This window comes from Dendrobates tinctorius, unplaced genomic scaffold (assembly GCF_039654945.1).
Source record: "Dendrobates tinctorius isolate UK_male_01 unplaced genomic scaffold, ASM3965494v1 ptg000062l, whole genome shotgun sequence".
Classification (NCBI taxonomy): Eukaryota; Metazoa; Chordata; class Amphibia; order Anura; family Dendrobatidae; genus Dendrobates; species Dendrobates tinctorius.
The window spans coordinates 35,580,672-35,607,124 of NW_027361730.1; the positions used below are offsets into that span (position 1 = coordinate 35,580,672).

The following is a 26,453-nucleotide window of genomic DNA, read 5'->3' on the forward strand; positions in this document are numbered from 1 at the left end:
GCAGTTTTCTCAACGCGGAGCTCTGTATAACCCCACCCACACCACTTATTGGGAGCTGTGTACGCTGTGCATAGGCAGAAAGTTGACAATCCACTGTGGGGGGGGGGGTGAGGTAGTAAAGCTCATGAATATGGATGACTACCTGGCAGGGGGGTTTCTAGTCCCCCAGTGATAAAATTACAGTTTTAATCAGCAGGATATTATCAAACACAAGTAGCCCTGTAAAAGACATTGCTGGAATCAGAGTCTCTGTCGCTACGTCATGCTGCTCTACAATTACTACCAAAAATCCTGGTGACATTATTCCCTTTAAACTTGGATGAAACTCTTTGTCTTCCGCTTTTCATGGGTCTCTGTTAATGGCAGAGTCTGATTCCCTAAACTGACGAGTACAGGACGTAATCGGGGTCACGGACCGGGGTCACACATTTGGAATTAAAGCTGATGTGTTCGTGGATCAATCACACTATCGGTCAGCGCGATGTCCGAGGGGGCAAACCACCACTAGATGTGAGCGCGCAGCCTAATGGTCCACGGTCATCCCTGAACGTCCAGGTACATCGGGGGTCAGCAGGAACAAATGTATGGCCGCCTCTAGGAAGGGAGCCTTAAAGGGATCATCCATCAGGACCCCCAGGCCACACACCCTGTGCCAGCTCCCTGTACGGCAGGTGAAAGCTTACAGACACGGGGGTCTTTGAGGTCAGACCCCACTAATGAGAAGGTGCTGGCCAACCACTCCGGACACACAGCCCTGCAGATCAATACATCACAGGTGTGGACAGACTTCAGGCCCCATGGCTGATAGAGGACAGTAGCTCACACCTCCCGCACGAGGCTTGCTCTACATTCTGAAGTCCAATGATCCTAGAAACGGTCAGATTCCGATCACTCGTCCCATCGGTGGCGTCATCAGCCGATCAGCTGCACATACAGTGCCGCCACATACGGTCCGTGCCCCGCTCCCCGCGCCGCCGCCGCCGCCATGGCTCCACTCACTAGTGACACTCCAGGTTCACTGCGGCCTCGCGCTGACATCCTTGGATGTGACGTCAGATTACGGCGCCCGCCCTTGGGAGGGTCAGGTGACGTTTTGCGGGAAAGGGCGGGCCCTGGTCCGATCAGTGGGCGTGTCTCCGGCCGCGCCGGAAGCGCAGTCCTCCTCTCGGTCCGAATCTGATTGCGGCCTGTGTGGACGGTGAAGCCTGGAGCTGGAGTACAGGCTGTACGGATACGGTGCGGGGGGAGGGACACGGGATGGGGGGGAGCCTGGGCCCCGTGTGACCCGGTCCCCGGGGAAGTGTGCGGGATAGGACAAGATGGAGGACACTTGAGGCCGGAGCAGGGGTGAGTGCGATCAGTGGGGCTGATATTGGGGCAGAAGTCCGTGCTGTGGGCGCTGCGATCACACAGTGATACCCGGCCTGCCTGCCACTCTGCTCCCCTACATAATGCCCGGGGGACTGCTTGTACCGCTGCAGCCATCAGCATGGGAGAGTGGTGCCAGTGTGCCCAGAACATGTGCCCTCCACACTGCAGCCCTGGGGGAGCCGGCATGGATCTGTGCCCAGGGATCCCCTCCATGTAGGAAATGAGCTGATTTCAGCTGATCAATGTCTTCTATCGGCCGTCAAAGCTGCCCACAAGAGATCAAACCAGCAATTTATCAGAAAGCGGCACACAGTCCTATAATGTATGGCATGAGGGCCGAGTAACGTCAGGCTCACCGAGGACGTGCCGTATGTATGTGTTACTGTAGTTCAGGGAAACCTGTGTGACAACATGGACCTGACTGGCGACACCAGTGGTGGACTGTCCCTTTAAGATCAAGTAATGGTTGTAGTGATCATAGATGTTGTGCCATGTGGACGTGCAGGCGGTTGGCTAAGAGGGGGTGCTCTGTAGTAGAAACTGAACAGCAGATTCCACTTTTCCCAGCTGTGGACATCAGAAGGTCTATTATGCAGTGGTGATTTTTATTACCGGAGACGGTTAATCAGAATGTGATATGTCCATTTAGCCGGTCACGGGCGCAGCGGCGCGAGTCCGGTCACGGGCGCAGCGGCGCGAGTCCGGTCACGGGCGCAGCGGCGCGAGTCCGGTCACGGGCGCAGCGGCGCGAGTCCGGTCACGGGCTCAGCGGCGCGTGTCCGGTCACGGGCTCAGCGGCAGTGGTGCGTGTCCGGTCACGGGCTCAGCGGCAGTGGTGCGTGTCCGGTCACGGGCTCAGCGGCAGTGGTGCGTGTCCGGTCACGGGCTCAGCGGCAGTGGTGCGTGTCCGGTCACGGGCTCAGCGGCAGTGGTGCGTGTCCGGTCACGGGCTCAGCGGCAGTGGTGCGTGTCCGGTCACGGGTTCAGTGGTGTGAGTCCTGTCACGGGCGCAGCGGTAGTGGTGCGAGTCCTGTCACGGGCGCAGCGGTAGTGGTGCGAGTCCTGTCACGGGCGCAGCGGTAGTGGTGTGAGTCCAGTATTGGTTTGGTCACTTCAGATTATTTGTACTCGGTCTTCCCTACTCCTCAGTTTTCCATGTGAAGGCAGGGGATTTCCAGACCTGACCCCCGAAGCTGCCTTCGTATGGCCGACAATCATACATGGGACCAACTACATAGAAATGAATGTGTGCGGAGGTAGGGGTGCGCTCACTGGCCGCACTTTGTGAGATCCCCCAGGGGTGAGATCTGTAGGGATACATAGAGGTTTCCGAGCGCACAGTTTATCGGTGACTGTATGGCCGCCAGTCCCGGCCGCCCCTGCAGTTTCCGCGTCTTGTTTACATTGTGGTATAACGACAGCCGTGACCTTTCTTCTGCTTTGTGACAGGCACTGGGTGCGATCTCCTGTGATTATTGTGTACACTGAATGCATGTTTTGTGCTGCACTGTGCAGCCTGTAAATGATGGCGGCGCTGTATTTTTCTCTTGTTAATTTATCATTTTTTTTATACATCTTATGGTGTTGGGGATTTATCAAAATAACATTTTTGGACATATCTGTAGCAGTCATTATCATCTGGGCATCTTTTGTGGTTCTTTTTAGTGTTGTTAATGAGGTTGTCTTTATTTTACACGTAATGTATTTTTTGTAGCAGGAAAATCCGCTTTGGAAATTGACACCATGTATCCCTGCGGAGTGAAATAGCTCCACAACATGTACATGGAGTGAGTTTCCGGGCACACATTTTCCACTGCTTTCTATTCTATGGTGTACTATATATGGGGTGTGGGATTTCAAGACACAGGCAAAAGAAAAATTGCAGGTCAAATGTAAAGATCCTTTTATGAACTGACTGTGGCTGTCAACCATTGACTGTATGCAAGCTGGACGTTTAATGACATCCCAGCAAGAATTGTCTGCTCACAAGCGACCATTAATGGGTGGTTCTGTGCGCACAGCATATTATCTGCAGCACATCTCATGTTTACACAGGACAACGTGCTGCCGACAGCCATGATTTTATTGCTGACATGAATAATCCCATTTCACGAACAGATGTTTTGCTCGTTCATGGGGACACTAATTTCATTCTTACAGAGAACGCTTATTAACCGATTATCACGGTTTTTAAATGATCCTTAAAGGTTGATCTTGTGATTTAGGCTAGTGCTACACGGCAACATGTCGCCTGATGCCGAAATCGCAGTATCGCCTACAACATCACATCTAATTATCTCCCATGGTGTCGCCCTACAGCTAGACAGTCGCTAATGTCTTTAAATCGGTGGGATTTCTTTAGTCGTTGGTTGCGATTTTGGTTGCACACAACATGTGACTCCTGTTATTTGGCTTTTTCTTTCCGGCCAAATCACAGTTCAAAAATAGTCGCACACAAGTAGCATAGATAATTTTTGTCATGGGACTTGACACTGGTGCCGCCATGTAGCCTCAGCCTTGTTTGTACACCTTGCGTGCATCCAGCCTAAGACCGTGTAGATCGGGACCGAGATCGGAACGCAGTGTGTGGACTGGCCGGCGGCTCTACTGACCCGAAGCATGACAGCCACATAGAAATACATGAAGCTGTCACACTCCGGTCGGGAGGGCCGCCATCCAGTCCGTGCACTGCTTTCCGATCTCGCTGCGATTTATACGGCAGCCTGTCTGTGCCCTAATAGTGACCCTCTAGGTTCTGGTCTTCTGAAGATGCCACAGATGAGTGTTCAGGGGTGCCATCCCTTTTCTATATACTGTACCCAGAGAAATGAGTCGTACATGGCACCAAGCCGTGTATGTTCCAGTAGATAATGCCTGCATTAGTAAAATCTCCTTTTATAGTGAAGACATAGTAGTAAAGCTGCTCTTTGTCGTAGATTTATCTATTACTGCCCATTCACTTGTAGTAGGCGGATGACTACAGATTCTTCCATTGGTTCCAGCACTGGCGCCCATACCCATACCCAGCGCAGGGAGGGCAGGCGGAGGGATTAGGACTCGCAGTACTAACGTGCTCGCGGCTCCGGTGTCGGGATTTACCAGTCATGGATTTGTTAGTAAACACTAGAATGAAAGTTTTGCTTTTGTGTGAGTCATCTCCTTTAGTCGCTTGGTCAGGTCTATGCTTGTAACCTCAATGTCGTAGTGTGGGCATAAGGCAATGTCTGTCATGATAGCGGAGGGCGACTAAGCTGTGGAGCCATCCCTCGCCATCACAGGGATTAAACGTGGGAATCGCCGCTCCATCCCCCATTCCCGATTGTCTGGGCTCTCCTCTCTTTCATCCCGAGCATCTGTAGTAGTAGATTGAGTTACAACAATAATACCACTATCAAAGAGGCTGCAGCTGCCCCCTCACCCCTCACTGCTTCCCTCCTGGCCTTGTTTCCTTTCTTCGGGTCCCCCCTAGTCTGTGTTTTTCCTTTTTCCATTCATGTTCCTCTCCCTGTTTTTCCTTCTACCTCATCCTCCATGGCACACCTCCCCCTTGTCTTTCGTCACCCTCTGCTGTGCTTCAGTCCGCAGCCCTCTCTCTCCATCCTATATTTATGTACCAGTGGTTTATGTGCTGGAAGTGGGTGATTCGAGGACATAAGGGGAGTGCAGCACGGCGCTCGGAGACATGCCAGGCTTCTTTGTGTGCACCAGGCCTGGGTAGAAGGGGATAGAATAGTCTTTTGTTCGGTGTCTGGTGTTCTCATTGTGCCCAGTGTTGACCCTGCCTTCAGCCTGTGCTCAGAAACATAACATTATGGCGTGTCCAGCACTCGCCCTGTCTAGGGTGTAAATATTATGTATGCTTTCGTGCCTAATGTACGGCTAAATGCTTCCTCCATTAGCTAATGCGTATGGATCATGTTCCCCGAATACAGTGACTTCATGCCGACCGTTGTGTGTTGTCAGGGCTAAAATGTTTACACGTGTCGATTACTACATGATTCACCAACTCCTATACTAGTGCTCGCACACACTTAAAGGGAAGGACCAGCTTTAACCCATGCCTTATGTCCTCTCTTACATGTGGGGTGTGCTCTGTTAATGTACTGCAGATTAAATTGTGTTAATATAATCTGAGGAAACAGTCATGAACATACGTGGCTTTTAGGGTTTTATGCCTGCTGCCTAACGTTTTATATCACCCATGACATACAGAGGAGAGTCACCGGCAATACTCCTTTCTAAAGTGCTAAACAGGTCAAGACCCCCCCCCCCCATTCCCCTGATGCAAGATTCATCCATGGAGGTCCGCACAGGGCACCATTAGTACTTGCCAGCAGGGCTGTGGAGTCTGTGTCCATTTTGGTGGAGTTGGTATAAAATGGGCCGACTCCGGAAATATATATTAAATTGGTACAGTAGTACAATGCAGAATGTGCTGTAAATTCTCATAATTTGGGAAAGTTATGAAATGTCCTATAAATGTCTGTTCTGTCCCTTATCTAAGGATCTGGGCTTTTAGCTGAGATGAATCTGTCCTGCACTTTATGTACATGCTCAGTAGGGAGGCAGTGCTGTGGAGTCATAGTTGAGATGAATCTGTGCTGCACTTTATGCACATGCTCAGTAGTGAGGCAGGGCTGTGGGGTCGTAGTGGAGATGAATCTGTACTGCACTTTATGCACATGCTCAGTAGGGAGGCAGGGCTGTGGAGTCATAGCTGAGATGAATCTGTGCTGCACTTTATGCACATGCTCAGTAGTGAGGCAGGGCTGTGGGGTCGTAGTGGAGATGAATTTGTCCTGCACTTTATGCACATGCTCAGTAGTGAGGCAGGGCTGTGGAGTCATAGCAGAGATGAATCTGTCCTGCACTTTATGCACATGCTCAGTAGGGAGGCAGGGCTGTGGAGTCATAGCAGAGATGAATCTGTCCTGCACTTTATGCACATGCTCAGTAGGGAGGCAGGGCTGTGGAGTTGGAGGTGAGTTGAATCTGTGCTGCACTTTATGCACATGCTCAGTAGTGAGTCAGGGCTGTGGGGTGGTAGTGGAGATGAATCTGTCCTGCACTTTATGCACATGCTCAGTAGGGAAGCAGGGCTGTGGAGTCATAGCAGAGATGAATCTGTGCTGCACTTTATGCACATTCTCAGTAGTGAGGCAGGGCTGTGGGGTCGTAGTGGAGATGAATTTGTCCTGCACTTTATGCACATGCTCAGTAGTGAGGCAGGGCTGTGGAGTTGGAGGTGAGATGAATCTGTGCTGCACTTTATGCACATGCTCAGTAGTGACCAGGGCTGTGGGGTCCTAGCTGAGATTAATCTGTCCTGCACTTTATGCACATGCTCAGTAGGGTGGCAGGGCTGTGGAGTCATAGCAGAGATGAATCTGTGCTGCACTTTATGCACATGCTCAGTAGTGAGGCAGGGCTGTGGGGTCGTAGTGGAGATGAATCTGTCCTGCACTTTATGCACATGCTCAGTACTGAGGCAGGGCTGTGGGGTCGTAGTGGAGATTAATCTGTCCTGCACTTTATGCACATGCTCAGTAGGGTGGCAGGGCTGTGGAGTTGGAGGTGAGATGAATCTGTGCTGCACTTTATGCACATGCTCAGTAGTGACCAGTGCTGTGGAGTCGTAGTGGAGATGAATCTGTCCTGCACTTTATGCACATGCTCAGTAGGGAAGCAGGGCTGTGGAGTCATAGCTGAGATGAATCTGTGCTGCATGCTCAGTAGGGAAGCAGGGCTGTGGAGTCATAGCTGAGATGAATCTGTGCTGCACTTTATGCACATGCTCAGTAGTGAGGCAGGGCTGTGGGGTCGTAGTGGAGATGAATCTGTGCTGCACTTTATGTACATGCTCAGTAGTGACCAGTGCTGTGGAGGTGAGATGAATATGTGCTGCACTTTATGCACATGCTCAGTAGTGAGGCAGGGCTGTGGGGTCGTAGTGGAGATGAATCTGTGCTGCACTTTATGTACATGCTCAGTAGTGACCAGTGCTGTGGAGGTGAGATGAATATGTGCTGCACTTTATGCACATGCTCAGTAGTGAGGAAGGGCTGTGGAGTCATAGCGGAGATGAATCTGTCCTGCACTTTATGCACATGCTCAGTAGTGAGGCAGGGCTGTGGAGTCATAGATGAGATGAATCTGTGCTGCACTTTATGTACATGCTCAGTATTGACCAGTGCTGTGGAGGTGAGATGAATCTGTGCTGCACTTTATGCACATGCTCAGTAGTGAGGCAGGGCTGTGGAGTCATAGCGGAGATGAATCTGTCCTGCGCTTTATGCACATGCTCAGTAGTGAGGCTGGGCTGTGGAGTCATAGCGGATATGATTCTGTCCTGCACTTTATGCACATGCTCAGTAGGGTGGCAGGCTGTGGAGTCATAGCAGAGATTAATCTGTCCTGCACTTTATGCACATGCTCAGTAGTGAGGCTGGGCTGTGGAGTCATAGCGGAGATGAATCTGTAGTGCACTTTATGCACATGCTCAGTAGGGTGGCAGGGCTGTGGAGTCATAGCAGAGATTAATCTGTGCTGCACTTTATGCACATGCTCAGTAGTGAGGCAGGGCTGTGGGGTCGTAGTGGAGATGAATTTGTCCTGCACTTTATGCACATGCTCAGTAGTGAGGCAGGGCTGTGGGGTCATAGTGGAGATGAATCTGTCCTGCACTTTATGCACATGCTCAGTAGGGTGGCAGGGCTGTGGAGTTGGAGGTGAGATGAATCTGTGCTGCACTTTATGCACATGCTCAGTAGGGAAGCAGGGCTGTGGGGAATTGGTCACCAGGTTACTGATGCCAAATCTGAGAGCAGCATAATGTAGGGGCTGAGACCCTGATTTCAGTGCAGTTTTGATTAAATCACTTATCTGTGTCATGATCTGAAGTGATCTGACAGTTTTAAATCACTGGGTGAACTTTTTTTACTTTGGAAAGTTCCAAGGTGTCTTGACTGTCTCCGGTGGTGGTTTTGATATTGCACTTTAGGTTTTGTGCACTTAATCATGTATCAGGTGTTACACCCTATAAAGGTGTGCTAGAGGTGTGCAATCACTGCCTGTGAGAGTGTGTTCACTCTGTTTTGGGAGAGCCTGGATGAAGGATGGAGCTGGTGAGGAGTCCTGCGCAGCTTAGCCAGGGGGGAAGAGTGTCAGCTATGGTGTCTGGACGAAGGGCTGGCATGGCGTGGTGGAGTCGCAGTGATGGTGTCAGCGGGAAGTGTCTGCATGGGCTGGTGGAGTGGCGACTATGGAGAGTGGCACTCACCATGTGGGACTTGGCCGCTGAGCTGGACTCAAGCATGCTCGACTTCGTGTCAGCAGCTGAACTCATCCTTGGGACTCTGGTTCTAAGCAGCTGCAACTGGTGTTGGACTCTGCTCCAAGGTTGCACTAAGGTGAAGGATCCTGTTATGGTGATGGATCCGGGTGGAGGAGAAGACGCACTCAGGTGGAGGGCTCTGTTGCTAGGAGCGCACGCAACAGAGCAAAGCTAAGTGGTGTTTCCCCTGTATTGTCTCTTTCCTCATGTGTGTTATTAGTGCAGTGGTGGGATTAGTCTCCGCACCGACCCGTTCCCTAGTGAGGGTTTAGGGTCAGGGTGAGCAAGGGCGTTGAGGTACGCGTGCGGCGCCTGGTGCGAAACCGGCATAGGGAACGTTAGGAGTGCAGGGACACTGGCTCAGGGGAGCTCAGGAGGTCTCCAATTCCCTTTTCCCTATTGCAGGGCCCACCATTGTTAAAGTTTCCCAGGTTTCCCCCTTTATTATTTAAATGCGCCTTACTGGAGGCGGTGTTTCCAGATATTGTATGTATAACGTGTAATACCTAAATTCGCCAGGTGGAGGCGGCGTATCCACCTGCACGTTTTTATTATTTAAATGCGCCCCACTGGAGGCGGTGTATCCATGGTCACGTGTGTTATGGGTCCGCCTTGCGGTAACATCTGCGTCCTGACACACGTGACCATGACAATCTGTTGCAGATTTACCAGTTTGGCTGATTTGGCTTGTCTGTGTGTACACTGTGCATAGGCAGAAAGCTACCAATCAGTGGTGGGGTTATACAGAGTTCATGAAGATGAAGGACTACCTGGTTGGGCTGTGGAGTCAGTAAGCCAAACCTCTGAGTCCTCAGTTTCTCCAACCTCACAGCGCTGGTCACTACTGAGCATGTGCATAAAGTGCAGCACAGATTCATTTCAGCTAGAAGCCCAGATCCTTAGATCAGGAACAGAACAGACATTTATTGGACATTTCATAACTTTCCCAAATTCTTATGAAAACATTTACAGCCCATCCTGCATTGTACTACTGTACCCAATTTATTATAGATTTTAGAAGTCTGTACCATTTTATTCCGACTCCACCAAAATGGACACTGACTCCCACTCCACAGCCCTGCTATCTGGCAACAGGTTTACTAGTCCTCCAGTGATACTCTGGACTAAGAAACACTGATATTGTAAAAGCAACAGCAAGTAGCCAGTAAAGCAACATATTGCTGGAATCAGGGTTTCTGACGCTACACTGTACAATATACTTTCCTGATTATGTGGCTAAAACCTGCTGACAGATTTTTTTTTTTTTAATTGAAATTTTAGAAATGGATAGCCAGCTCCCACAGTAAAATATATATCAAAAAATAATTTTTAATGCTATGTTCTTACAGGCTAAACTGTGAACTATTGGATATGGCGTTTCGAGTGTATATCACTGGAAACATGTAGGAAATGATTTTCACATTTTTACTTTTTTTAAGAGCATATCATTAAAAACAATGTTTTTATAGATATATAGTTTTTTTTCCTGCGGTTGTTGGACATCCTTTTCTACAACTAAAATTATTCACCCAGGAAGGGGCCCAAGGTTTCCTCCGTGCACCCCACCTATTGTGGACCCCTGGCTTGCATCTGGCGAGCTGATGGGAACCCCTACCTCCTTTCTTTTAAACATAAGCGTACAGCTGGCTTGTAATCATCTGCTGATTACGGTGGGCTCCGTGTTTGGCTTTGTTTGCTGCTGCAGCTCTTCTGTGATTAAAGTGTGTAGAGACTTTTTGGCTAGACATTGTTTCTGATAGCGTAACATTTGAATTTTGGCGATAAAGTGCCTTCATACAACACCACGGGAACTGCTCCGGCACGGGCGGTGAGTATAGGCTTTATTATTTTATTGAGGCTGAACATTTAGGTTAAGAAGGGTATTTCCTACTAGTTGACAACCCCTTAAGGCTGTGTTCACATGTTGCGGATTCTACTGCGGATTTGCCTAAATCCGCAGGTAAATCTGCAGGTCAAAAGACCTGCGGTTTTACCTGTGGATTAGCCTGCGGTTTTCCCCTGTGGTTTGACACCTGATCATGGAGCAGGTGCCAAACCGCTGCGGAATCCCCACAAAGAAGTGACATGCTGCGGACTTAAAACCGCGGAAAAATCTGCAGCATGTGCACAGCGGTTTTAATTTTTCATTGACTTAAATGTTACTGTCCCCCACAGCAGAAACTGCTGCGGATCCGCAGGGCCAAAACTGCTATGTCCAGCTATCGCCCAATATCGCTGCTCCCATTCGCTTCCAAACTCCTGGAGCAGCACGTCCACGCTGAACTTTCCTCCCATCTCTCATCTAACCTGCTCTTTGACAATCCACAATCTGGTTTCCGCCCCCATCACTCCACTGAGACAGCCCTGACCAAAATTACTGACGACCTACTTACAGCCAAAGCTAACGGAAAATACTCTATACTCCTCCTTCTAGACCTGTCCTCTGCCTTCTACACAGTTGACCACTGCCTCCTACTACAGATCCTCTCCTCCTTTGGCATCAAAGACCCCGCCCTATCCTGGATCTCCTCATACCTCTCCAACTGCACATTCAGCGTCTCCCACTCCTACACTACCTCCTCTCTCTGTTGGAGTCCCCCAAGGCTCTGTTCTAGGACCCCTACTCTTCTCAGTCTATTCACTTGGCCTGGGGCAACTCATAAAGTCCCACGGATTCCACTACCACCTTTATGCTGATGATACCCAGATCTACCTCTCTGGCCCAGACGTCACCTCTCTGCTCTCCAAAATCCCGGAGTGTCTAGTAGCCATATCCTCCTTCTTCTCCTCCCACTTCCTCAAACTGAACGTGAACAAATCTGAACTGATCATCTTTCCCCCATTTCACAGACCTTCCTTACCTGACCTATCTATAACAATTGACGACATCACGCTATCCCCCGTACCGGAGGTCCGCTGCTTCGGAGTAACCCTTGACTCTGCCCTGTCCTTCAAACCGCACATCCAAGCTCTCTCCACCTCCTGCCGCCTCCAGCTCAAAAATATTTCCAGAATCCGTCCCTTCATCAACCCTCACTCTACTAAAATGCTTGTGCATACCCTCATCATCTCCAGTCTCGACTACTGCAACATCTTTATTTGTGGCCTCCCTGCTAACACCCTCGCACCTCTCCAGTCCATCCTTAAGGCTGTGTGCACACGATGCAGAATTCCTGCGGATCCGCAGCGGATTTTACCGCACAGAAACGCTGTGGATCCGCGGTGTGATTTACAGTAGCATGTAAATCAATGGGGAAAAAAACCCGCTGTGCAGACGCTGCAGATTTTTCCACGCGGTTTTCCTGCAGTACAAAATCTGCAGCATGTCACTTCTTTTGTGCGGTTTTCCACCTCCCCAGTCTCCAAATCCGCAGGGGGAAAACCGCAGTCGAAAACCGCATTAATAATGGAAGAAATCCGCAAGAGAAATGTAGGTCATTTGACCTGCGGACTTCTTCAATTCTGCGCGGAAAAATCCGCAGGGCAAAAAAGTACGTGTGCACTCAGCCTAACTCTGCTGCCCGACTAATTCATCTCACTCCTCCTCCGCTTCTCCCCTCTGCAAATTTTTTCACTGGCTCCCTCTCCCTCAGCGTATCCAGTTCAAATTACTAATACTGACCTACAAGTCCATCTATAACCTGTCTCCTCCATACATATCTGAACTAATCTCCCGATATCTTCCCTCACGTAATCTCCGGTCCTCCCAAGACCTCCTTCTCTCCTCCACACTTATTCGCTCCTCACCCAACCGCCTCCAAGACTTCTCCCGAATAGCCCCTATTCTCTGGAATTCTTTGCCCCAACACGTCCGACTATCAACTACATTCGGATCCTTCAGACGGAACCTGAAAACCCATCTCTTCAGGAAAACTTACAGTCTGAAATGATCCCCGCTTCCGCCTCACCAACACCGGAGCTGCTGCAACCCCCCAACCTACTGTCTCCTTCCCCACCATCCTGTAGCATGTAAGCCCGAAAGGGCAGGGTCCTCTCTCCCCTCTGTATCAGTCTGTCATTGTTAGTTTGTTTACTGTAAGTGATATCTGTAATTTGTATGTAACCCCTTCTCATGTACAGCACCATGGAATCAATGGCGCTATATAAATATTAATAATAATAATAGCTAGGTTGTATATGTCTGCCGTCAATATAGGTTTTTACAAGTTCTATAATATTAATGGACTAGGTATAGAATTAGCCGTTGTGCCAGATTAGTAGGGGTCTGACTCCTGCCGATCAGCTGACTGAAGGACAAAGCTGCAAGCTGCGATACCTTGTACAGCCACTAGTATATAGAAAAGGAAGACAGCGCTACATGATGAGTAGCGGAAGACAGCGCATCACTCACATGATGAGTAGCGGAAGACAGCACATCACTCACATGATGAGTAGCGGAAGACAGCGCATCACTCACATGATGAGTAGCAGATGCCAAGAGTCCGACCCCCACTGATCGGATAATGATGGCTTGTCCTGCATTTAGCCCTTTAATTTAATAGAACTTTGGTGGGAACCCTTTAATTGTAATTAAAACAATTAACATTATTTGCATGCGTTTGGCCCTTTGTTTTTTAGCTACATGGTGTTATTTTATTTTTCATGTAACCAATGAACATGGTCAGAATGGAGTACGCGTTTGCAAAACAACCTTGGCACTGCCCTTCAGGATGCCTGGCAGTGAGGCGGTGGTGTCGCCCACGTCTTTATTTTGCTTTATTGAAGGAACGGCCACGACACAGACTGACGAGGGTACGTGGGCCCTCTTCAGTCCTATAAAGCACAATTCCACGTGATTTGGAGGTGAAAATGGGCGCCCCTTGGGCGACTGCACTATTGGTCTAGCTGCCCGCTGCTATGTTCATCCTTTATGTGGTATCCTCAGCGTTTCGCACAAGGTCTCGACTAAGAAAGACATGTATTATTGGGTGAAAGTGAGCGCAATAACCAAGTGGCTCCAGCTTGGTCATGTGTGGCCCTTTCATGCCTGATAAAGAAACAGGTCTTCAGTAGGGGATGGATTCTGATGCCTCAGACACTAGGATGGTTCCGAAGGCCACAGAGAAACAATGGAGACCTTGCACTGCTTGCACAGGGAGTATTGCCAGATGACTGACACTGCCGCTCAGGTCACATTTGATTTGCCCAAGTGAGGCCACACTCCGTCTGCCTGGTCTTTTCATTGACGTGACCTCCTCCTCACCCTTCCGGAAGTAGGTTTCAGGCCACTGGGTCACAAATTCAGTGTTGGTTTTCACAAGCATGTAACCATCTGGCGTGTAAAGCGGCTCTGAAATTAACACCTCGCGTGCTGGTGCTAACAGGAAGTGTCACATATGTGATTACATTATCATGTTTTATTTAATATATATTAATATATGTTCATATTACAAGTATGAAGAAATGCGGCACTCACTGTACCTTTAAAAAAATCGTTCCTTTATTTCATCATTTTGGACAGACAAGCGGCGGGCAGGGAAATAAATCTGACATTTATTGTCCAATTTACTTCCCTGCACCCCCTGCCTGCCACTTGTCTGTCCAAAATGATGACATAAAGGAATGACTTTTTTAAAGTTACGGCGAGTGCTGCATTTCTTCATGCTTGCAATATGGACCTTTGTTACTACTTGCTGAGCAGCACCCTTATCTTTTGTTATTGGTGATAATTCAAAGATGCAGGAATTTCTCTGCATAGTTTGTGGTATGGTATTTAGACTCTGTATTCTAAATATTTTTCTATCTACTGGCTGTGTCACATGGATTTATGTCTTTTTACATCGATTAAGGAATTTGCTCTTCAGACCTTGTGGGGGCATCACAACACAGAACCAGACCCCAATCAGAGGGCAATATAACTTTCGCACTCCTCATCTATGAACTGTTCCAATATTTATGGCCATAACGGTCTATCACGCCCCCATAATGATAGTTCTGCTTCATGTCACTTGTCTTATATATTGCATTATTTCTGTGCTGTGCTGTGCGTAAATGTGATTCTTCAGATGTTGTATTAGTCTATGCCTGATGAAGAGACCTGAGTAGTCTGGAAAGCTTGCAGTGTGTTACTATCTTTTCAGTTAGCCATTAAAAGGTATCAACCACTGAGGACTCTCAATTCTGAATATTTTTGTATGGTGCAGTAGACACTCTAACTTATTATATTAATATATGGTATCAGTAAAAGATGTAGTAAGATCTTCTGGTGCCACCCGTTCCCAATTACCGTACTTGTGGCATCTAGTTTAGTGGAGCAGTTCATGTAGCGCATGATGTTTGCCTTAAAGGAGTTTGAGACACACACACACGAATATTCTAACACCCCAGTTGGTTTAGGGTGCTGATCCATCCTGCTGGGGTTCATTTATGCAGTGTCCCTGGTGTTGGTTATATAGATGAGCCTCGTTTTTCCTAGTCCTAATGTGATTTGGGAACACTGTAGTTTCTGTTTGCTATTCTCTTTCTTTCTCTTGGGCTATGCTCCCACGATCTGGAAGTAGCAGTGCTTTGGACGCAAAAACGCTGCACAGGTAAATCCGCATGTGTTCACTGAACCATGCAGATTTAACACATTCAATACATTCTATGGTTGACATTTCTGTTGTGGAGACGCTAGTCTCTGCAGTAGAAATTGACATGCTGCGTTCCTGAAAGATGCGCCGCATGTCAGTTTCCATGGGTGATCTGCAGGAGCACATACACGCATAGTGGACATGGGATTTCTAGAAATCCCATCCACTATGCTATAACGCCTGTCCACTGCGGTTTTTAACGCTGCATAAATACACAGCATCAAACTCGCAGCAATTACTGATCGTGGGCACGTACCCTTACTGTTAAAAGGGAACCTGAAAGTTGGATCAACACCTATAAACTAATTACATGGCTGCATTTGTCTTTTAAAGGGACACTACACTGCAATATGATCGTGGATGGCTATTTTTAACAATAAGTAAAAAAGGAAAGAAGCCAGTGCTGCTTGTGGTCAGAACGCAATACATAAAGTGCATATGCACATATTAATTTCTAACTGTATTTCAAAATGAGATATTTAGCAAAAAAATTGATCAATCATTTGAGCCACCCCGCCACACCAAGGCAATCTCCTATGAGACAGTCCTACTCTACGTTTTTTAAATTCGCTGTGCCATTGCGGCCTCCTAAATAAATTAAAAGCAAGACCATATTAAATGCACACTGTACCTGAAGTGTTTCTGAATCACTCCCATGAAGCCAGGAAAGGGGGAGTGCAGATAGAGGCCAACCAGGTCTAGACAGACATTTCAGGTTTAACCTTCACACTCTCCCTAGCAATCACAGATGAAGGACAATGCAGGCCCAGATACAGGTGCACAATTAATTAGAGCTCTGGGGCAGGGCTGGGCTGCTGTGTGTGCACAGCAGCCTAATCAATCACTATGAATACAGAAAAAACGGCGAACATAACCCAGCACGAACGGCAATCGTGGTGGTCAGCCACAAACCAACATCAAGTAAAAAAGGAAAGAAGCCAGCGCTGCTTGTGGTCAGAACGCAATACATAAAGTGCATATGCACATATTAATTTCTAACTGTATTTCAAAATGAGATATTTAGCAAAAAAATTGATCAATCATTTGAGCCACCCCGCCGCGTCAAGGCAATCTCATATGGGGCAGTCCTACTCTGCGTTTTTTATATTCGCTGAACCATTGCGGTCTCGTAAATGAATTAAAAGCAAGACCATATTGAATGCAATCTGTACCTGAAACATTACTGAATCACTCCCATGGAGCCAGAAGAAGTGAGCGCAGATAAAGGCCAACCAGGTCTGGATATAGACATCTCAGGTTTAACCTCCACACTCACCTGACCAGCAAACACAGATGAAGGGTGACACAGGTGCAGACACTCCATGGGAGTGATTCAGTAATGTTTCAGGTACAGATTGCATTCAATATGGTCTTGCTTTTAATGCATTTAGGAGACCGTAATGGCTCAGCGAATATAAAAAACGTAGAGTAGGACTGCCCCATATGAGATTGCCTTGGCGCGGCGGGGTGGCTCAAATGATTGATCAATTTTTTGCCAAATATCTCATTTCTCCTTCGCCTCATTGGGGGACACAGAGACTGTGGGGTGTGTGCTACTGCCGTCTGGAGGCCGACACTAAGTATACAAAAAAACAAGTTAGCTCCTCCTCCGCCGCATACACCCTCGCCCCGATAGCGGGCGGAAACCAGTTTTTGCTTAGTGTCTGATGGAGGCACACGCAGTCTGGGTCTCTCCAGACTATATATATATTTTTTTTGTTTTTAACATCTTCTTGCTATGAAGAGGAGACTGGGGCGACGGACCCTATTGAAAGGGTCCGATCTCCCCCAAACATCAACGGGCGAGCACGCGCGAGTATTCCTCCGCGTATCCTTTCCCGCACCGAGGGACATCTCTGGGACTTTTCCCCAGACATCTATTTTTCTTTTTTATTTTAAAGAAGATATGACAGGGGCAACGCATCCTATTGAAAGGATCCGATTTCCCCAAACCATCAACGGGCGACCACGTGCGAGTGTCCCTCCACGTTCCCTCTCCCGCGACGTGGGACAGTATGCCAGACTTAGCCCTGTCCACCCCTAGGTAGTGAAACCATGGGCTTGCACAGAGGCACAAGACTAGTCTGTGCGGCCCCACGGCTACGCCAATCGGGTACTGCGTGGTGGCGGACGGTCCCTCTCCTCGCCCAGCCAAGGCGGACGGAGCTAGGGTGCCTGCACCGTCCGAAGATGCGGTTTACCTCAGGGTAAGCAGGGCTCCTGGGCAGCGGGAGGTTTTTTCCAGGCCAGGGCTGCAGCGTACTTTCCAGGGGCTGGAGCGGCTTCCCTCTCCTGCCTGCAGGCAGAGCAGGAGGGCTTCTTTGGCGCAGCAGGGGCAGCGGCGTGTTCCCCTTCTCCCTCGCCACGGCGCTCGGTGGCCGGGCGGGGGAAGGAGCACGCCGGGCTGAGTAGGCGCCAGTTCCAGGGCGAGTTAGGCCGCAGGGAAGAGGGCTCAGGTTTAGCCCCCGGCTTCGGCCTAGGCCGCGGGGAAGGCCCGCCCCCCGATGCGGCGGGCAGGGCCGAAATTTAGCCCGCAGCTTGCGGCCTAGGCCGCGGGGAAGGCCCGCCCCCCGGTGCGGCGGGCGGGCAGGGCCGAAATTTGGGCCGCGGCGTTGGCCTAGGACGCAGGGGGAAGGTCCGCCCCCCAGTGTGACGTCGGGTCCGGCGCCCGCCCCTGGATACTGGGCGGGCGCTGGATAAAATGGAGGCCCCGGCGTCAGAATGGGGTAGGCCGCGGTCAGGAAGCATCGCAGCCTACCCAGGGAGACAGCAGCTGGGAGCCTCCAGACGGCAGTCGAGCGCCAGCAGCAGCACAGGAGCACCGGGAGGCAGCCGGAGCTCGGGTAAGTGCGACCCCGTCTTGGCCACACTAGGGCAGGTTGTCCTCCTTCTCCTCATACCCCTGGATGCCATAAAAAGAAAGACATAATATATAGGAAAAGGTTTTTTCCGCAGTATGTCTGGAAAAGGGAAGAAGCACACCTTCCTTTATACCGCATGCATTTCCTGTGGGGCTGTGTTCACGCGAGAGCAGACCATTAAGATATGTGAGGCCTGTAGTTCCGAACGCGCCCAGGAGCCCTCCCCGCCAACGGAGCCCAGGGGGTCGGAGCCCCCGGAATGGGTGTTATCGCTATCTCGGTCTATGGCTTCACTTACGAAGGCGATCGAGACCCTTCAGGCCCCGGATAGGGGTAGAGACAACGGCTCTCCGGTTTGGGAAGGTTCATCCACCTCACTTGAGCCGCCGGCCTGCAGGGGCCGTACCCTCTCTAAAGAGACGTACAGGGAAAGAACCCATATGGCGTCTCCGGGCCCCTCCGGTGCTTCGGCATCTGTGAGTGCGGCATCTCGCTCTCCATCACCATTGTCTGAGAGCGAGCAGAGTTCGGATGAGGATAGGCAGGAAGCCTTGGATCTGGATATTCCCGGGTGTCGGGAGACAGTGGACAGTCTCATTGAGGCCATCAATCAGACTCTTGGTATTGAGGAGGACGTCTCCCTGGCCGCAGGGCATAAGATATCTTTTAAAAAGTCCAGGCGCCCACATAGGGTGTTTAGCACCCATCCTGAATTCGAGGACACGGTACAGCGGCACAGGGAACGCCCAGACAAGCGTTTTTCAGGGCAGAAAACGCTAGAGACAAGGTACCCGTTTGCACCAGAGTTCTGTAAAGAGTGGGCGGAATCTCCGATTGTGGATCCCCCAGTGTCACGCCTGGCTTCAAGATCATTGTTGTCGGTGCCTAGTGGGTCTTCCATTAAGGACCCCACGGATCGGCTCATAGAGGGTCTAGCCCGCTCGGTGTATGAGGCATCGGGGTCAGCGCTTTTGCCTTCCTTCGCAGCTACATGGGTGGCCAAGGCCATGATGTCGTGGTCGGAGTCTTTGAACAAAGTCCTTCAGGACAGAGATTTGCCGGTAGAGGTGTCTGAGATAGCAAATCAGATCTCGATGGCAGGAGACTATCTAATTAATGCATCCTTGGATGCGGCTAATTGCGCGGCGCTAGCCGCAGCAAACGCTATCGCCATTAGGAGAGCCTTGTGGCTAAGGCTATGGCGGGCCGATTCGATTTCTAAAAAGTCGTTAACATCTCTGCCTTATCAGGGTAATCGGCTTTTTGGGGAGAAGCTAGACAAGCTTATTTCAGATGCCACGGGGGGAAAGAGTAGCTTTCTCCCACAGCAGAAGAGCAGACCGCCCTTTCGTCAACCACAGGCGCGCTTTCGGGCATTTCGCGCCCCAGGATGGGCATCAGCGGCCGGTTCTACTGCCCCGGCTCGTCGCAGCCAAGACAGAGAGCGCCAGGTCACGTATAGAGCCAACCCGCTGGGGAGGATGCAGGGCCGTCCACCCAGGTCAAGGGGAGCTAGGTCTCAGAGGCCCTCTACAAAATGACTTGAGGCATCAGGTACCCGAGGACACCAGAGTAGGCGGTCGTCTGCTCAGGTTCCGCCACGTCTGGGTCAAGGTGGCACACGACGCATGGGTGGCGGAATTGGTGTCATTCGGGTACAAAATAGAGTTTATCGGACACCCTCCAAGGAGATTTTTTCAATCCCGTCTTCCCAAATTGCAATCCCAGGCAGAGGCATTGCTAGGGGCCATCAGGATTCTTCTGCACAACAGGGTCATTATCCCGGTACCTGAGGGCGAAGAGGCCCAGGGATTTGATTCCAACCTGTTCGCAGTCCCCAAGAAGGACGGAACAGTAAGACCGGTTTTGGACCTAAAGCTCCTAAACAGGTTCATCAAGGTCAGGCACTTTCGGATGGAATCCCTCCGGTCAGTGATATCGGCCATGGAGCAAGGAGAGTATTTGGCCTCAATCGATGTCCAGGATGCCTACCTGCACATCCCTATTTTTCCTCCGCATCAGAAGTTCCTTCGTTTTGCGATAAATGGCCGGCATTTCCAGTTTGTGGCTCTGCCGTTCGGGTTGGCCACGGCACCCAGGGTTTTCACGAAAGTGATGGCGGTCGTTATGGCCATTCTTCATTCTCGGGGCATAGTAGTGCTGCCATACTTGGACGACCTGTTAGTGAAAGGATCGTCTTTTCAGACGTGCGAGGAGAATGTCGGCATTACGCTGGATACCCTATCCCGCCTGGGATGGTTAGTCAATGGGAAGAAGTCATGTCTTACCCCGGCTCAGAGGATTTCATTCCTGGGGATGATTTTCGACACTTCCCAAGGGTTGGTAATTCTCCCTTGAGACAAGGCCCAGGCGCTCCGGCGAGGGGTTCGGAGTCTTCAGCGGCCAGGCCCTCACACGATTCGATTTGGGATGAGGGTGCTAGGAAGGATGGTAGCAGCAATAGAAGCAATCCCGTTTGCGCAGTTTCATCTTCGCCCCCTGCAGCATGCTCTTTTGGCAGCATGGGACAGGAGTCCTTTCTCCCTGGATCATCAGTGCAGGTTGTCCTTTCAGGTCCGGCAGGCACTGCAATGGTGGACGCGCGACTCCTCTCTCCTTCAGGGAAAACCATTTCCTCCAGATCAGTGGTTGGTGGTCACAACCGACGCGAGTCTTCTCGGTTGGGGAGCAGTGTTTCGTCATCACACAGCTCAGGGGCAGTGGTCTCCCCAGGAGGCCCTTCTGCCGATCAACTTGTTGGAGATTCGAGCAGTGCGGTTGGCGTTGCAGCATTTTCAGCACTGGCTAGTGGGTCGCCCAGTCCGGGTCCAGTCAGACAACGCCACGGCAGTGGCGTATGTGAATCACCAGGGAGGCACGCGCAGCAGGGCAGCCATGCGCGAGATAGAACACGTACTTCGTTGGGCCGAGAGGCACCACTCAGTAATTTCAGCGGTCCATATACCAGGCGTGGAAAATTGGGCAGCAGATTTCCTGAGTCGGCAGGGGGTCGCGGCCGGAGAATGGTCCCTGCACCCCGAGGTTTTCCGGCAGATTTGCCAGCGGTGGGGAACTCCGGACGTGGATCTGATGGCTTCCAGAGAGAACGCCAAGTTAGACAGGTTTGTTGCCCGGTCTCAGGACCCGCGAGCGATTGCAGCGGATGCATTGGTTCTTCCATGGAGCCAGTTTCGGCTCCTGTACCTTTTTCCCCCTCTGCCTCTTCTCCCGAGGGTAATCAGGAAGATCAAGAGGGAGAGGGTTCCGGCAATTCTGCTGGCCCCAGACTGGCCCCGTCGAGCCTGGTACGCGGATCTAGTACATCTCCTCGCAGACGTGCCATGGCGTCTACCGGAACGGCCAGACTTACTGTCCCAGGGGCCGATCTACCACCCGAACTTAGGGGCCCTGTGTTTGACGGCATGGCCGTTGAGTCCTGGGTCCTGACCCAGGCGGGGTTTGGGCGTGAGGTGGTAGCCACGATGATTAACGCCAGGAAGCCGGCCTCGGCGAGAATCTATCATGGTACTTGGAAGGTTTTCTTTCTCTGGTGTCGAGAGCACGGGGTTGCGCCTTTGGCCTTCTCGGTTCCCAACATTCTGGCCTTTCTGCAGTCAGGCCTGGAGGCAGGTTTGGCTCCGAGTTCCCTGAGGAGACAGATCTCGGCCTTGTCTGTTTTGTTCCAGCGAAAGATCGCTAGTATTATGCAGGTCAAGACTTTCATTCAGGGAGTCTCGCATCTAGTGCCCCCCTTTAGAGCTCCCGTAGACGCATGGGACCTTAATCTGGTGCTGGGGGCCCTGCAGGAAGCTCCTTTTGAGCCATTGCAGGAGGTCGGATTGCCATACCTTACCAGGAAGGTCGTGTTTATGGTAGCAATAACCTCTATTAGGCGGGTCTCGGAGCTGGCAGCCCTATCCTGTAGAGCCCCGTTTCTGACCTTTTTTAAGGATAAAGTAGTCTTGAGACCACCTCCGCCGTTCCTGCCGAAGGTGGTGTCCTCGTTCCATATTAATGAGGACATCGTTTTGCCTTCATTTTGTCCAGGTCCAGTACATAGAGTTGAGAAGGCGCTCCACACGCTGGACCTGGTGAGGGCCCTCAGGAGGTATGTGTCGAGGACAGCGCCTTTTCGCCAAACAGATTCGTTGTTTGTGATCCCTGAAGGGCGCAGGAAGGGGCTCGCGGCCTCACGGTCGACCATAGCCAGATGGATTCGCCTTACTATTCAAGAGGCTTACCGTATTAGAAGCACGCTGGTTCCACCTGGAATAAGGGCGCACTCGACTCGGGCAGTGGGCGCCTCTTAGGCGCTTCGGCATCAGGCTTCGGCAGAGCAGGTATGCAAGGCGGCAACGTGGTCAAGCCTGCACACGTTCGCTAAACATTACAACGTACATACACAGGCTTCGTCGGATGCGAGCCTGGGTAGGAGGATTCTCCAGGCAGCAGTGGCACACCTTTGAACAGGTAGGCATGCGGTGTAGATTGATGAGTTGCTCCCACCCAGGGACTGCTTTGGGACGCCCCACAGTCTCTGTGTCCCCCAATGAGGCGAAGGAGAAACAGGGATTTTTGTGAGTACTCACCGTAAAATCCTTTTCTCCGAGACGCTCATTGGGGGACACAGCACCCACCCTGATAGCCAGTTGGCTTTTGTTCTTTTTTGATGGGTATAAACCCTTATTTGTAGGGTGGTCCCTTTTTTCAGACATATGACTTTTTGCGGTAGAGCTAAATTGCTGTCAGCTTTTCCGACTTCTTTGGCACTAAACTGGTTTCCGCCCGCTATCGGGGCGAGGGTGTATGCGGCGGAGGAGGAGCTAACTTGTTTTTTTGTATACTTAGTGTCGGCCTCCAGACGGCAGTAGCACACACCCCACAGTCTCTGTGTCCCCCAATGAGCGTCTCGGAGAAAAGGATTTTACGGTGAGTACTCACAAAAATCCCTGTTTTGAATACAGTTAGAAAATAATATGTGCATATGCACTTTATGTATTGCGTTCTGACCATAAGCAGCGCTGGCTTCTCCCCTTTTTTGCTTTATTTTTAACAATACTCGTTCATGAACATCTTGCAGTGTAATGTCTCTTTAAAGGATCATTATGCAAAATGCTCCTTCATCAGGTAAAATGATCTTTTGTGTAGATGATCGTTTTGGTGGTGCATCGAGCAGGGCTCGCACTGCCGAGATCCACGGCAGCCTATGTCCCCTGACAGATCTAGTATAGATAGCTCGGTGTGCATCATTTACATTGGTCTGCCTGTGTATACAGGGTTTCAGATGACTGCCGGTGGTGATAGTTTACTGATCCGTGGTTGTATCATACCACCAGTAGGTCCATGTAAAGGGATCTTAAGTCTGATTATAAACCACCCCATTGTGAACATTGAGTAGTAGAAAAGTCATTCACTACAGGTGCACTAGTACTGTCCTGTCTGCCGACAGCATCTTGACTGATACGTCAGCGATCCCCACTCTCTCCTCCCAGAATTGTTTATCCTGTGACTGCTGATGAATGCCCCAACTTCAGGATTGTGTAGTAATCCTCCACCTACATGCTGCAGGCTTGAGGTCATGCAGCACATGTCCCGACATCACTGTATTCACAAGCAGATTCTAAACAAAGTTCTGGAAGGAGAGAGTGAGCAGGAACAGTGTCTGTCACGCCTCAGTGGGCGTTTTATGGGCGGATTGGAAAGGACTGGCGCGCACCCTTTTTGACTAGTCAAAATTTGGATATGCGTCAAAAAAGATTTTCAGTATCACTATACAGTCATGGCCAGAAGTTTTGAGAATGACACAAATATTATATTTTCACATGATCTGCTGGCCTCTGGTTTTTATGTGTGTTTGTCAGATGCTTTTATCACATACAGAAATATAATTGCAATCATATTATGAGTAGCAAAAGGTTATATTGACAGTTAGAATGAGTTAATGCAGCAAGTCAATATTTGCAGTGTTGACCCTTCTTCTTCAGGACCTCAGCAATTCTCCCTGGCATGCTCTCAATCAACTTCTGGATCAAATCCTGACTGATAGCAGTCCATTCTTTCAAAATCAATGCTTTTATTGTGTCTGAATTTGAAGGTTTTTGTTTGTCCACCCGTCTCTTGATGATTGACCACAAGTTCTCAATGGGATTAAGATCTGGGGAGTTTCCAGGCCATGGTCCCAAAATCTCTGTTTTGTTCCCTGAGCCATTTAGTTATCACCTTTGCTTTATGGCAAGGTGCTCCATCATGTTGAAAAAGGCATTGTTGATCGCCAAACTGCTCTTGGACGGTTGGGAGAAGTTGCTCTTTGAGGACACTCTGGTACCATTCTTTATTCATGGCTGTGTTTTTAGGCAAGACTGAGAGAGAGCCCATTCCCTTGGCTGAGAAGCAACCCCACACATGAATGGTTTCAGGATGCTTGACAGTTGGCATGAGACAAGACTGGTGGTAGCGCTCACCTGGTCTTCTCCGAATAAGCCATTTTCCAGATGTCCCAAACAATCGAAAAGGGGATTCATCAGAGAAAATGACTTTACCCCAGTCCTCAGCAGTCCACTCCCTGTACCTCTTGCAGAATATCAGTCTGTCCATGATGTTTTTCCTGGAGAGAAGTGGCTTCTTTGCTGCCCTCCTTGAGACCAGGACTTGCTCCAAGAGTCTCCGCCTCACAGTGCGTGCAGATGCACTCACACCTGCCTGCTGCCATTCCTGAGCAAGCTCTGCACTGCTGGTGGCTGATCCCACAGCTGAAACACTTTTAAGAGACGGTCCTGGCGCTTGCTGGTCTTTTTGGGCGCCCTGGAGCCTTTTTGGCAACAAGGGAACCTCTCTTCTTGAAGTTCTTGATGATGCAATAGATTGTTGACTGAGGTGCAATCTTTCTAGCTGCGATACTCTTCCCTGTTAGGCCATTTTTGTGCAGTTCAATGATGACTGCACGTGTTTCTTTAGAGATAACCATGGTTAACAGAAGAGAAACAATGATGCCAAGCACCAGCCTCCTTTTAAAGTGTCCAGTGGTGTCATTCTTACTTAATCATGACAGATTGATCTCCAGCCCTGTCCTCATCAACACCCACACCTGTGTTAATGGAGCAATCACTGAAACGATGTTAGCTGGTCCTTTTAAGGCAGGGCTCCAATGATGTTGAAATGTGTTTTGGGGGATAAAGTTCATTTTCTAGGCAAATATTGACTTTGCAAGTAATTGCTGTTAAGCTGATCACTCTTTATAACATTCTGGAGTATATGCAAATTGCCATTAGAAAAAATGAAGCAGTAGACTTTGTAAAAATTAATATTTGTGTCATTCTCAAAACTTTTGGCCATGACTGTATACTTTAAACTTTCCCCACTCAATGTAGTTGCCTGTAATCAGCCTTAAAAGACAGATGCAACCATATAATTCATTGTCAATCAAGCTGTCGGGTTTCCTTTTAAGCTCTTACTGTTAAAGGGAACCAACCAGTCAGAAACTTTTCCCCCTCTCCCACCAAGAAATTAATATGATTATGTAGCCTTTTAAAAGCTAAGCTATTTTATCCCTCTATGACCCCATGACACTGCTGTAGTAGTGAGAAGTTACATTTTGAGGTTGATTCTGGAAGTGCATTGGGGTGAGACAATGCACCTTTGGTTGCTTAGCCTCACACTGTATTTCTTACCTAGCAGCACCCTCCCCTGCTGATTGACAGGTCAGTAGGCAGATATCAGAGCAACCGGCCTGTCCATCAGCCAGGAGATGGCACTGCTAGGTAGGAACTACAGCGTGAGGCTGAGAAGCTAAAAGTGCAGCGCCACGCCGCAATGCACTTCCAGACACTAGAGCAGTGCTTGGTGGGATCGCCTGGCTTATCTTTTAAAGGGCTACACAATCCTGTTAATGAGCTGGATGGGGTGGTTAAAAGTTTTGGAAAGATTCCTTTTAAGTTCACATATGCCAAAATTGATGCAATCTTACATTTTCTCTGACCGGTTATATTTTTTGGGATATTATTGCATTTCTTAGGTACATGTGCCATTTCCTTCTATTTGTAACTCCTCGGCTTTTCGGCGGTGCTAGCGTAGCCTCCGGTACCATGATTGGTTTCCATAGTTGCAGTTCAGCATATGCACTATTGGTTTTTCAGATGCCGTGACTCAATATTAAGTGCTAGCTGGCAGATGCTATTGTTTGCTTGTAATAGCTATTCCTACGGTGTCTTTATTTTATATATCTGGTGCTATTCCTTCCTTATACATGCGCCCCATGATGAAGCATGGCGAAACGCGTGTTGTTACTTGGGAACACCATTTATATAGTTAGTGTCAGCT

At 49.7% G+C, this 26,453-nt stretch overlaps 1 protein-coding gene across 3 annotated transcripts in view; it reads left to right on the forward strand.

The window, feature by feature from the left end:
* Positions 1-1,138: 1,138 nt before the first annotated feature.
* ZNF609 (zinc finger protein 609) overlaps positions 1,139-26,453 on the forward strand; it is a 182,115-nt gene continuing 156,800 nt past the window's right edge. Inside the window, exon 1 of one of the 3 annotated variants that reach the window (XM_073579524.1) lies at positions 1,139-1,225. The gene's annotated coding sequence lies outside the window, so the exon portion shown is untranslated. Of the gene's footprint in view, positions 1,348-26,453 lie in introns of all 3 variants that reach the window. The other 2 variants (XM_073579525.1, XM_073579523.1) reach the window with 2 other exon arrangements.